Here is a 12,431-nt window from a genome sequence, read left to right as displayed (position 1 = left end):
GAACACTAGTTTCTTCCTAGGCATAGCCTGTGAGTAACCCACAGGGAATTCACCACACTTACACTATATATTTCACCATATGATCCAGTATATTTCTAGCATGAACCCAAACAAAGGAGACACTGCTGCAGTAACACTGTCAGAAAATAAAGCTCTCTAAAAACCAGATGCAGATTCCAGAACCAGTGAAATCAATGGCAGAGAGGGAGGAATACATGTGTTTACAACATGTCTCAAGGAAAATATTAACCCCTTGCCACCAACAGCTGTGGCAGCACCAGCCGCATGAGTGCAGAGAGACATAATCACCCACTCACAAGGGACTAAGGCCTAGTGTTGCAAAGCAAACTAGATGTCTAACTCCCATCCCTAAGATGTTTCAGGACCTAACGCACATTAATTTCAATGGCACTTAGGTGCCTAAATACCGTTGAGTATCTGGGCCTAAAAAGTATGATTGTAATGGACAACTTTTTAAATGATTCAAACTATATAAATGTGACCATCTTCACACTGTCTGTGAAAAGAGCTAACATTTGCTATTTCATTTAACATCATCATAAGAAACAACCCGCTCTGAGTAAAATTGCTTTTTTTTCTCTCCAGTAAACAGCACTAGCACTTCGTGCCTGTAGGAAAAATTATGTGAGACATCTAGGGCTGAAGGAGGGAAAAGACCATCCCTGAAATCTATTACTAACCTAGTGTTCTTTGCTGTGTTTGTTCTGAAGACCCCATATTCCATAGTGGAGTGTCCAGTGTTATAGCTACAGCCAGGGTCTGTCTCAGGTGGCGTTAAGTACTGGCAGTGTAGTATTGTTAATTACTGCTGCCTCCAGGCACCTGCATTATAGCCTCCCTAAGCTTTGTTTAAAACTAGCAAATGGGGAAATCACTCAAATCAAGTCCCAAGCAATGTATTAAATAATGATGTCCAAGTGGTTACAAATGAGCACTGAGAACCAGAATCATGGTGCCCCACGTATGTAGTTAGGCCTTTGCCATGATATTAGAGCTGAAGCTTGTATTAAGGCATCCCAGCACACCAGTCATTCTGTAACCAGCACTCACTCTAGCTACTCTTGATCTTATGTGTCTGGCTCCTTTTGTTCACTGGACAAACATGCTTTGTATCACCAGTGCTCAAGAAATCCTCACCATCAGCCCCATCACTCTTTCTAAATACTATTCTTCTATTCACCTCTAACTCAATAGGCTATTTACAATCACTGCGTCGGGTCCTCTCCTAATGGTGTCGTGGATTTCCACAATCTACTTTCCACCCACTCCACAAAAACTACACCCACCAAAGTCAGGAATCACTTCATCGTGGTTAAACTTGTTGACCAATACTCCTTTTTCATCCTCCTTGATCTTTCTGCAGCCTTAGATCATTCTCTCCCCATTGCCATTTTCTCCTCCCTTGGCTTTCATGGCCCTGTCCTCTTTCAGCATCCACTTCGGCATCCTCTTTTCTGCATCCCTTACTCCCAATCTCTGTAGGAATCCTTCAAATCCTTCAACACTTTCTTTTCTTCCTCTTACCCTACATATTTCCATGTCTTCAGTCTCTTTGCTGATGACTTCCAAATCTGCCTCTTCTCATCTATCATTGTCTCTCTCTGTGACCAGCATGTGCTGTGCTCTGGCTGTCCCCAGATGGTGGACAGTCCCTTTGGACTTTGGCAGAAATCATAGGGTAAGGTTCTATGGCCCCTGTTTTATAGAAGATCAGACTAAATAATTATAATGGTCCCTTCTGGCCTTAAAATTGATGTATCTGGTATACATTGGAGCAGCCCACAAGGTGTTCTAACCTGTACCAGGACTTAGCAGATAACCAAAAAGGTGTCACAGGCTCCCCGATTGTCCCCCACCCTTTCCTGCCTGCTGTACTGAAAGAGGTCTGGCACAGCTGAGAATTTTGGCCATTATTTCTAAACCAACACATTTCTTATACCTTCTACACTGTAATCTCTGAGGCAACGGCTGTCTTTATCTGTCGGCACTAAGATCATCAGTGCTTACAAGTAATAAAAAGTAAATGTTAGCTCAACTCTGGTTCTGCATATCCATGATTACAGATAACACTTTGTTAGTTTATAAGGTCAGGTTACTCCTTATATTTCAGTTTTTTTCTTCCAGTCTCCAATCATTAGTATCATGGAGAGATTAAAATCATACATCAAACATAACCAAACTCTGCCATTTCTCTTCCTAATATGTGGAAGACGATAGCACATGGATAGATCAATTATATAGAAATATGACAGTTGATCTGAGAAAGCAGAGGCACATGTAGCTCCTTAAAAGATAAATTTATATATAAGGAATAATGTCCCTAACTCATTGCAAGAACATTGCTTTGATTACACTAAAAAGACCCAGCAGCCTTGAACATATATACAGACACTGTAATTCAAATAGATCTCATTTGCATCTCAGTCAGTTAAGTTGATAAACATGAGTTTAAACAACTAAAATATATAATAAAAAATATGTATACCTCTTATTGGAAATATATCAAGAGAATTCACTTTCCTCTGCAGATAAAAAAGACATTTAGTAAGGCAAGTGTAATGAAAAAGAAGGGTTTTTAGAAATGAAGTATAATGTTACTAACAGGTTCCCTTTGTTTGTTTGTTTGTTTCTCAAGTTGCCTGTAGTATTTCAATAGCTACATCGTATTGAATGAGCATATCTAATTTTGGATGGGCAACCTTAAATTGTTAAAAGTATAGTCGGGGCTGAATTAAGGCAAGCCAGGATGTGAGGCATACCATACAGCAAGGCCCCTCATTGCTTTCTCATCAGCCCCATGATCCTGCCTTACACTATGGCTCCTCTTTTTCCACATTAGGGATGGTGATGATGAAGGCTTGAGCTCGTTGGAAGTTTTCCAATGGAACGTTTTTCCATCAGAAAATGCAGATTCATCCAGAACTGTGGGAATGTGTTGATTTCAACAAAACTTTGGATAGAAACCTGCCTGGTTTCCTGGCACTTCAGTAGCCCACCTCAGCAGCCTCTGGGACTGCCAAGCTCCTCAGAAGTTCACTGAGGGGCGACTCCAGGCACCAGCATGCCAAGCGCGTGCCTGGGGTGGCAAGCCACGGGGGGCACTCTGCCGGTTGCCGCTAGGGTGGCAGGTAGGTTGTCTTCGGCAGCATGCCTGCGGAGGGTCTGCTGGTCCTGCGGCTTTGGCAGATTTCTCACAGGCGTGCCGCCGAATCCGCGGGACTGGGGACCTCCCGCAGGCAAGCCACCAACGGCAGCCTACCTATCGTGCTTGGGGTGCCAAAATACCTAGAGCTGCCCCTGAGTTCACCAGGCAGTGTGCCAGAAAGCCTGGGAGCCCAAGATGATGGGACCAGAATTTTTTGAAATTTCCATTTCAGTTCTCCTGAAATGGAATTTTTGGAAAATAGCTCTCCTGTGAAAGATTTTTACATAGTTGACCTATTGTTCCAATTTGGAATGGATGTATTTTTTAAATGTGAAAATTTCTGTAGGAGAAAAATTCCAGAGTTCTTGCACAGCTATAATTGAGATCCTTTCCTAGAGAAGCATGGGCAAGGGCAGCAGCAAGGGGCATCCATCTTCATTCCAGGAGCTGTAGGAGGTGTACCCTGCTCTTGGGTCCTCTCTTACCCTTGGAGACAGGCAGAAGTGGGGAGTGCACCATTTACTCCAGCAGCGAGGAGTGTCTGCTTAGTTGAGGGATCAGAGCTGCTGTATTTTTAACCTTCTGGCGCATACAGTTCTCTGCTGGGCTGGTGTTGATGTACCTCTTCTGCCCCCACCCCTTGAACAGTATCTTGGAATTAACAGTCCATTGAGATACATGGGGCAGTTCACTACACTCAGAGCTGTTATTTCAGGCGGGCTGCAGACTGGGCACACATTGCTGCCTTGGTTATGCTCAGATCTTGTTTCAAACTTTTCTTCACAGTCATGAGTGCTAGATGCTTGCATTTTTTAAAAATGAAGGTTGAGATTCTGAATTAATCATGACACAAGGAGTTTAGGCCCTATTCCTATATAGTACCTATGCCTCAATCCAGCTTTGACGGTACTAATTTTATTTACAATAAAAACACTGGAATAAATTAGCAGGCCAAAGCAGGACAAATGGCAGTTATCTTACAGTAAAGTTTAGTTTTGCCCAAACCCCTGCATCATATAAAATCAGCCAAATCCTGAAGTCTTTATTCAGGCCTCTTAGGCACATGTTTAACCCCCATTGACATAAGTGCTTTGCTGAACTGGAGCATCACTTCATACTCAGGTGAAGCTTTCATTCAAGTCAATGGAAGTTTTTACTGGTAAAAACTGGACTTAAACTTTTCACCCATTCTTTGAAGTTTCAGGAACATTGCACCTGCAAATAAAAATCTTCATCAGAGTCTCATTGTACACTCTCTTTTTATCCCGTTTAGATTTTTTCTTCAATCTTCCCCTAATTTATTTTACCACGTATGGGTATTTGTACAAGCACAAACTGAGCAGTACAGCCTTGTAAGGCATCTAGTCAAGAGGCAGAATTAAAATTGTCATGACTAATAGATTTGCCATAAAAACAAGTGAAGAGCTCATTCCTCTTTCATTGATTCCATTTTAGGTTGTAAGCTGAGAAGTGAATATTTTGTTAAAAAACCTGTATTGTACACAATACCAGAAGGTTAAACATGATTTTTTTTTTTTTAGCAAGTGCAAGCTTTTGGCTACAACCCAGCAGACGTTTTTCTTTGTCCATTAAGATGATCTCCTACACAATGTTCCAGGGGAGGATGAAATTCCTTGGGTCATGTTGTTATAAACATTCATCGCTGCAAACACACTCCTAATAGAAAGAACAGGAGACAAAATGTAAGACAGTGCCATGTTGAATGTACTCTACATATGGATACTCTAAAGTCAGGACTGAACCAATAAAGCCAAACACCAAATAAGCCATTGTGAGGCAATTAGAAAAGACAATTTGCAGATAGTCAGGCTCAGTAAAAGTTAGGAGGAGAGAAATTGAACTCTGTCACTGTAAACATAAGACACTGTAATATTGAGATGTCAAAGGAAAGAGTTAGGTGTGTTGACGTTTAAATATCTAAACAAACTGGAAAAGTACTGAGATCTCCCTTGGGAATATTTTGCTAAACAGATCTTACCTGGAAGCACTTCAAAACCAAAGAATTAGCTTTAACTTCCTCCATGTGGGCTGGAGGCTCCCTGCATCTTTCTAAGAACGGTGTGGAATCTCCAGGTTACCCCATCTCTTCCTAGTCCCTCATCTCCAGTTACTTAGTTCTGCCCCTGAACAGGCTAAGTCTGAATCACCTTTTTTTTGGCCCTGCTTTTATAGAATCCTAGAATATCACAGTTGGAAGGGACCTCAGGAGATCCTCTAGTCCAACCCCCTGCTCAAAGCAGGACAAATCCCCAGACCAGAGGTGTAGCGAGCCCCCTCCGTACCCTCCGACCGGAGGGGGCTCCGCAAGGAAGGGGGCCCCTAAAAGTGGCAAAAAAAATGTAAGGTATAACTAGGTAAGTGACATTTATTGACGCTATTGCACAATCCATGTCGGTTTTACTGACAAAACCGTGAAGTCATTATGATACATCATAATGCTATTGGCTACATCAGTTGTCTGTCAGTCAGTTTAAATTTTAGTTGGACCCATTCAAAGAATGTGTATTTGCGTTCATAATGGTGGTCGGCGGAATAAATGTTATTAATGTAGTTGTTTAGTTTTTATCGTTTCCAACGCAGAAGCGTGCTTTGTGATGTCTAAGAGAATGTATAAGAGTGGAGCTAGTAAACGAAAGGCAGCAAAAGATGCCAAGAAGGAACCTGAGAAAATTCCAAAGTTGCACTGCATTTTGAGCTGCAAATCCAACGTACAGATATAGGCACATGAAACGGACAGCGCTAGCAGCGACGAATCGTATCCAGAAGTATCCAGAAGTGCTTCAGCTTCAAGTGAGGTCGAAGGTGAAGCCAGTTGTTCTACCAAACAAACTGTGATAGATATTCCAGCTGCTGCCGGGAAAGAAGTATCTGAATCTGAACCACTGACTGATGATCCAGGAGATTGGCCGTCTATAATATCGGACAGGCAAAGTGTGTGACATTGTTGCACGTGGCCCACCGCAGCAGAATGAAAGTTACGAATTTCCATTTAAGGAGAAAGACGGAGGTTCACAAGTACTCATTTCTATTGAACCATGGCAAATGGCGAGAAAATAAGACGTTCATGGTTAATGTACTCAGTTCAGAAAGATGCCATTTTTGTTTTTGTTTTAAATTATTTGGCACTGGCGACATACCACTTACATCGTGGAACATCTGCTTGGAAAGCACTGTCAAAAAGACTTCAGCAGCATGAAACAGGCAAAGGTCATCAAGACGGTATGGTGAAATGGTTTGACCTTCGGTCAGGCATAGTAAACCGTACATCTATTGACCACTCGAATTGCCAGGCTTTTCTGAAAGAAAGAGATTCTGGAGAAAATGTTGTCAACGCATGGTTTGATGTCGATTATTTTCTTCCCGAAAGAACTTGGCATTTCGAGAGGAGTAATGAAAAGCTCGGCGATCCTTCGAATGGCAACTTTTTGGACTGTTTGAATTGCTTGCAAAGTATGATATGTCCTCAGTGAACTTTTACAGAGGATTAAGAAGGCAGAGAGACACATGTTCAGTACCTCAGATCCAACAAGATCCAAAAAATGAGCTGATTCAACTGTGTTGCCAGTAACATCAAGAGGCCAACATAGCGCAGCTTAAAAAAGCAAAATATTATTCAGTTATTTTGGACTGTACTCCCGACGTGTCACATGAAGAACAGATGTCTGTCGCTGTTACGCTTGGTTGAATGCAACGGTGAAGATGGTGTCAATATTCATGAAGCGTTTGTTGTTTTCTTCTTAATGTTCATGATACAACTGGTGAGGGCTTATTGTAAGCGTTTCTTGAAAAGGCAAACAACTTAGGAATAGACATTGCTGACATGAGAGGCCAAGCTTATGATAACGGTGCAAATATGAGAGGAAAGAATAAAGGAGTTCAAGCCCGCATGCTAGAAATAAATGACCATGCCTTGTATGCACCATGTGGAGCTCACACTTGGAATCTTGTGATCTCAGACGCGGCAAAGTCATTGAAATATGCCATTGACTTTTTCGGTAAGGGGCCCCGGACTTATGTTTGGAGGGGGCCACGTTCTTTGTTGCTACGGCCTGCCCCAGACAGTTGTGTGTGTGTTTGTTTTTGTACCCCAGTTCCCTAAATGGAACCCTCAAGAATTGAGCTCACAACCCTGGGTTTAGTAGGCCACTGCTCAAACCACTGAGCTATCCCTCCCCACAAACTATTGCCTTCTCTGAGGCTTGAACCCAGGACCTTCAGATTATGAGACTGACACGCTGCCAACTGTGCTAAAAAGGCCTTTACACTGAAAAATTAGATTGACCTAACTATGTTGCTCAGGGGTATGAAAAATTTACACCCTGCACACCATAGTTAGGTCAACCTATTGCCTGGTGTAGATGTAGCTATGTTGATGGAACAATTCTTATGTCGACCTAGCTACCGCTTCTTGGAGGGGTGGATTAACTATAGTGATGGAAAAAACCTTTCCATCACCATAGGAAGCATCTACACCATGATGCTACAGCAACACAATTACAACACCATGGCTGTGCAGCTGCAGTGCAGATAAGTTCTTTGTCCTCTTCCTGTGTCTTTGCTTATTTCCCTACTTCACCCTCCCCAACAGTTTTTCTAACTAGCTCAGATAATTTGGCCTCTGTCCTAATATATATGGCCTATCCTCAGGTGAATTGCTGCTGTAAACAGATATTTTTTGGCATTCAACCATTGGCGTGTTGTGAGTCAAACTGAAGAAAAGAAATCGGTGTACCCTGCTTCCACCACTGGTCTATAATTCATGCATCCGACCTCTCTCACATTCCACAGGAACAGATTAAAGAGTTGGCTGATGCTACCGCCACAGACACCGCACCATCAATTCCCAGCCAATCCTAAATGGGTGGTATCAGGAGAAGAGCAGGTTGTTGGGCAAATGTCCTTAAAAGGAGCTTTCTGCTGCTTTGTCTACACCCATCTGAGTCCCCACTAAATTCCCAGCCAGCCAGAGTGCCATACGTCCTGCAGCATGGTATCCTGGCTGGTTGGCTTTTAGTCCTATGCCTTGGGCCACCACTACTGATTGATTGGCCATATTCCCCTTATGGGAGAGTCTTATGGAACTGAATAGAGGTGAAACCAATAAGGTTCTATAGAAATGTAATTGGGTTCTGTTAAACTATTCTGAAAACTTGTAGAATATAATAGAGAATGAAGGCTTTTTATGCAGGGTTTTATTTGTAAAACCAAGCTACATAAATCTATGGAAGGGGTGTAAATTTCTATTAAATTCAGTAGGGTGGTGCAGAAAACCTGTAGAAAAGTTATCACGTTATATTAAATCCTATAGGACTTTTTCATAAGGGCCAAAAGCGTGACTTAGCTTTTCTACAAACAGCACTTCCTGGCCGTGACTGGCAAGCAGCTCCTTCTCTGCAAGAATGGATTTTCTCCATCTTCCTTTGTTTTTTCTCTGTTTCTTTCTTTACTTTCTGCTTTTTTAACTACACAGTTTTGTCTCTTCTCCTGCTTCTCTGTTCTGTTTTCTGTTTCCATGCTTCCCTCACAATATTTTTCTTCAACACGTCTCCTGCAGCTCCTATATTATAGTAACTCAGAGAACATGGGTTTGTTCTGAAACTTTTTGTTTCTGGACAAAATCATGTTTGGCATTTGTGTTTTGTTTAGGAGTCTGTTAATAAACAAATCCCATGATAAGTGAGCCAAACTCAAAAACAAGAACAAAAAGAAGGAACTATACTGCTCTCTGAAACTAGCAAACCCATCATAGTAACTGCTGCCTTGCTGGTGGAGAGATTTGGATATATGCAGAAGTATTAATGCACAATGTCATTCCTTCCTCCGCTAGTATCCTCCATCTCTCCTTCCCTCAAAGCATCTCTCATCTTAACTATCTGATTTCAGGATATATCTACAGTGAGCTGCAGCAAGTCTGAGTCTGGGTTTACAGACTGTGATGGGTTGGCCTAGAGTAGATGGAGAGACCTCAGGGTCCTACCACACCTCGTCTCTGAAAGGAGCAGAAGAAAAGTCCTCCAAGCCTCCTAGACTGGTTGTGGTGAAGCTGCCAATGGAAGAGGCTGCAGGGAGCAGCCAGTCAGGGCCCAGCAGACGTGCATAAAAGGAGCTGCAGGGGCAGAGTCAATCAGAGTCTGCCCCAGCCACGGCCCCACTCCACCCCTTCCCCTAAGGACTGCAGCAGGGGTCAGGCGCCCTGCACTCACTGGGCGGGGGGTAAGTGGAGTGACCCAGCCCCAGCTTGCTCCACGCTGCCTGCTCCGCGCCGCTGGCTCCCAGCCACGCCACCAATGAGTGCTAGGGTGCAGTTCTCCCTTGCTCCCCAGTCTCAAGGCCAGGAGCCAGGGGAGCAGAGCAGAGTGGGCTGGGCTCAGGTCACTCCACTTACCGCCCCTGTGTGAGTGTGGGGTCGGGCCTGCCCTGCACTCACTGGGTGGCAGGAAGTGGAGCGACCCGGCCCCAACCCACTCCGCTCCACCGGCTCGTGCTGGGGGGTGATTTGCCCCCTGCCCCCCAAGCCTGCTCCTGCCCCCTCACGGAGCACTGGGGCCAGCCCCCCAGGCCCGGGGCCACGCCCCCACCCCCACAGGGGGGGCTATGTAGGGCACCAAAATGGCTAGGGACAGCCCTACTTACAATGAACACATCTGGTGTGTATCTTGTTCAGTAGAAGCTCTGTGACCAGTCCATATCTGGTACAAAAGCATGACCCACCCAGTTCTTTCCTTCTCAGTCATTCTGTCTCCATTCTCCTCTGTTCCAAACCTCTCTCTTTTCAAACTTCTCTTCTCTTTCAATACCTCTTCCTAGAAAAACTAGTAATAGCCAAATTAAAAAAAAACAAAAAAACTTTAAGTTGTTCAGTTCAGCAACCAAAACCTTATGTAAAATGTCTAAGCCTGTTGGGACCAAGATTTTAAAAACTGGGTGTCTAAAGTTAGACACCTATGTTCATATTAAAGCACCTAAATAAATAAGTGGACTGATTTTCAAAAGTGCTCAGCACTCACAGTTTCCAGTGAAGTCAATCAGACATTTTTATCAGTGCCTATCTATTGATTCTGAAGTCACATTTTAGGCCTCCCATTAAAAAAAAATAAAATCTTAGCCCAGCTTTATAGGCTTTCACTGAGAATTCCACACAAAGGCTCTTACGAGAGACTTACTGTTTATTGCCACAAGAACATGTAGTAAGACCTTGTAGCATTTCAACATTTCCATGTTCAGTCCGGAGTGGTATCAGAAAGTACAAAGCAACTGATGAAAAATTGGGGGTGGGGGAGGGACTGCATATTTTTTAACTTTACAAAAGTTCCTTTCAAGGGATGAAGCAAAGGTTCAGGGCAATTCTTACTTTTATGTAAAATGTGCCTGTCCCTAGTTAAAATAATAAACTAGAAAAAAGAAATCCTGGAATGTAATGTGCACGGACAAGTGTTTGTGTTGATACGAATCAGAGGCGCCGACTTCCCCGCTAGCTGAGGGTGCTCGACCTCCACACTCTGCCCCAGGACCCACCCCCCACTTCTTCTCCCATGCCTCTGCCCCACCTCTTCCCACCCCTGCTTTGCCCCCACCCTACCTCTTCACTCCTCTTACCGCCCACTTCCCTGCATTGGCCCCGTCCCCGCTCCTCCCGCTCCCTCCCAGAGCCTCAGGCACACTGAGAAACAGCTGTGGGAGTGGGAGGTGCTGGGAGGGAGGGGGAGGAGTAGATCCGTGGGGATGCAGGTGAGTGAGACATGCTCGGGGATAGGAAGGAGCTTGGCTGCCGGTGGGTGCTGAGCACCCGCTAATTTTTCTCTGTGGGTGCTCCAGCCCCCGAGCACCCATGGAGTGGGCGCCTATGATACAAATAGTGTGCAAGAGAACAGGGCTGAGATGTGCTAGGATAAATGAAGACCTTACACATGCCTCTGTAATCCAGAAGGTGCTGTGCAACTCTGGAAAGGCACCAAAAAAAATTCAAGTCAGTGGGAGTAAAAGGGACTCAGGCCTTCACAGGATCAGACTTGGGGTCGGTCCAAATGTTGGGGACTGCTTTGTTTCAGCACTGATATTCATGAGGAAGAGGAGGGGTACTTGCAGCTTCATATGTACAGTTAATCCCTTAAATAGTTACGCTTCAGCAATTGTTTTACAGAGATCTGCCTGGCAGCAAGTGACATTCTAGCCCCCCCTAGTGGATGATCACAAATATGAGCCTGAGATGACATGAGGGTGGTGTAAGGAGACCTAATGAATAACCTAGATTTTTTTCTAAAGTTAAAACAAACCCTGTTAATATTAGGAGGGCTCCCGGGCCAGAGGAACTGAGGGTGATCCTTCCTTCTCCTAGAGTCAGCCCAAGAGCAGCCAAATATCAGACATTTTCATGTGCGTGCCTGAAGGTAGAAGAAGTCATAGCTAGCATTTCCAAATGTTCACCTTTTAACCTGTATGGTAGTAACATATGGTGCAGCTGCTTTCACAGAGTAATGAAGCCCACCTGCCTGCATTGCAATATCACGCTGGGGATTTTTAAAAAAGACTTGCTGCTTTATGATGTAATTTTTGTGCCATAATTGTTTCAGTGCTGAATTAAGCACTTCCAATGTCACCCGTGCTTGTCCAGTACTGTTGGATGTGCTATTATTAACACCTTTTGGACCAAAGCCCAACTACAGAGGCTCCATTCCCTTTCCATGTCCCTACTGTCTCTCCCAAGGATGTAAAAAATACCCAACAGCCTGAACATAAAGTAATGTGAACCACCGAGGTCTGCTGAAGGATGGATCTAGGAAGACCATTCACAGGCCAGGGCCAGCACCGAAAGCAGATTCTTAGTGAGATGACATTCAGCACCCGGTTTCCTGCATCAGAGGAAGGAGGAACCATGGCGAGACCCCCCCAGAGCTCTTCCCCCTATCAGAAGCAGCAAGGTCAGGTAGAGGAGGTGTTGCCAGAAGATTTGAAAGCAATTGTATTAAGCCAATCATGCTGCCTACAAATGCTGCTCTTAACTTAAAACCTTTATTTTTAATTTATCTATTCTGATAATTAAAGTTTTGGCCTGCCCTGAAGGAGGTTCCAGGCAAAGCTGCGGCTCGCTAACTTTCCCTTGAAAGTACACGGTTACAGATCTCCGATCAAGAATAGACAGTCAAGCAGAAAATCTTTGCAAACAAAAGTAATATTTATTTAGAAGTGAGTGGTTAGTGTAAAAGAATAGAGCTAGACAAATTAAGGTTACAATTAAAAAGGGAAT

At 43.9% G+C, this 12,431-nt stretch overlaps 1 non-coding gene across 1 annotated transcript; it reads right to left on the bottom strand.

The window, feature by feature from the left end:
- Window positions 1–7,371: 7,371 nt before the first annotated feature.
- TRNAM-CAU (transfer RNA methionine (anticodon CAU)) lies at window positions 7,372–7,444 on the bottom strand. Its single transcript has one exon. It is a non-coding gene; the product is annotated as a tRNA-Met (tRNA).
- Between the last annotated feature and the right edge of the window lie 4,987 nt (window positions 7,445–12,431).

This window comes from Chelonoidis abingdonii, chromosome 3, assembly GCF_003597395.2.
Source record: "Chelonoidis abingdonii isolate Lonesome George chromosome 3, CheloAbing_2.0, whole genome shotgun sequence".
NCBI classification, from domain to species: Eukaryota; Metazoa; Chordata; order Testudines; family Testudinidae; genus Chelonoidis; species Chelonoidis abingdonii.
Note: the sequence above shows the minus strand (reverse complement) of the source record. Positions and strands in the feature narration are given on the sequence as shown.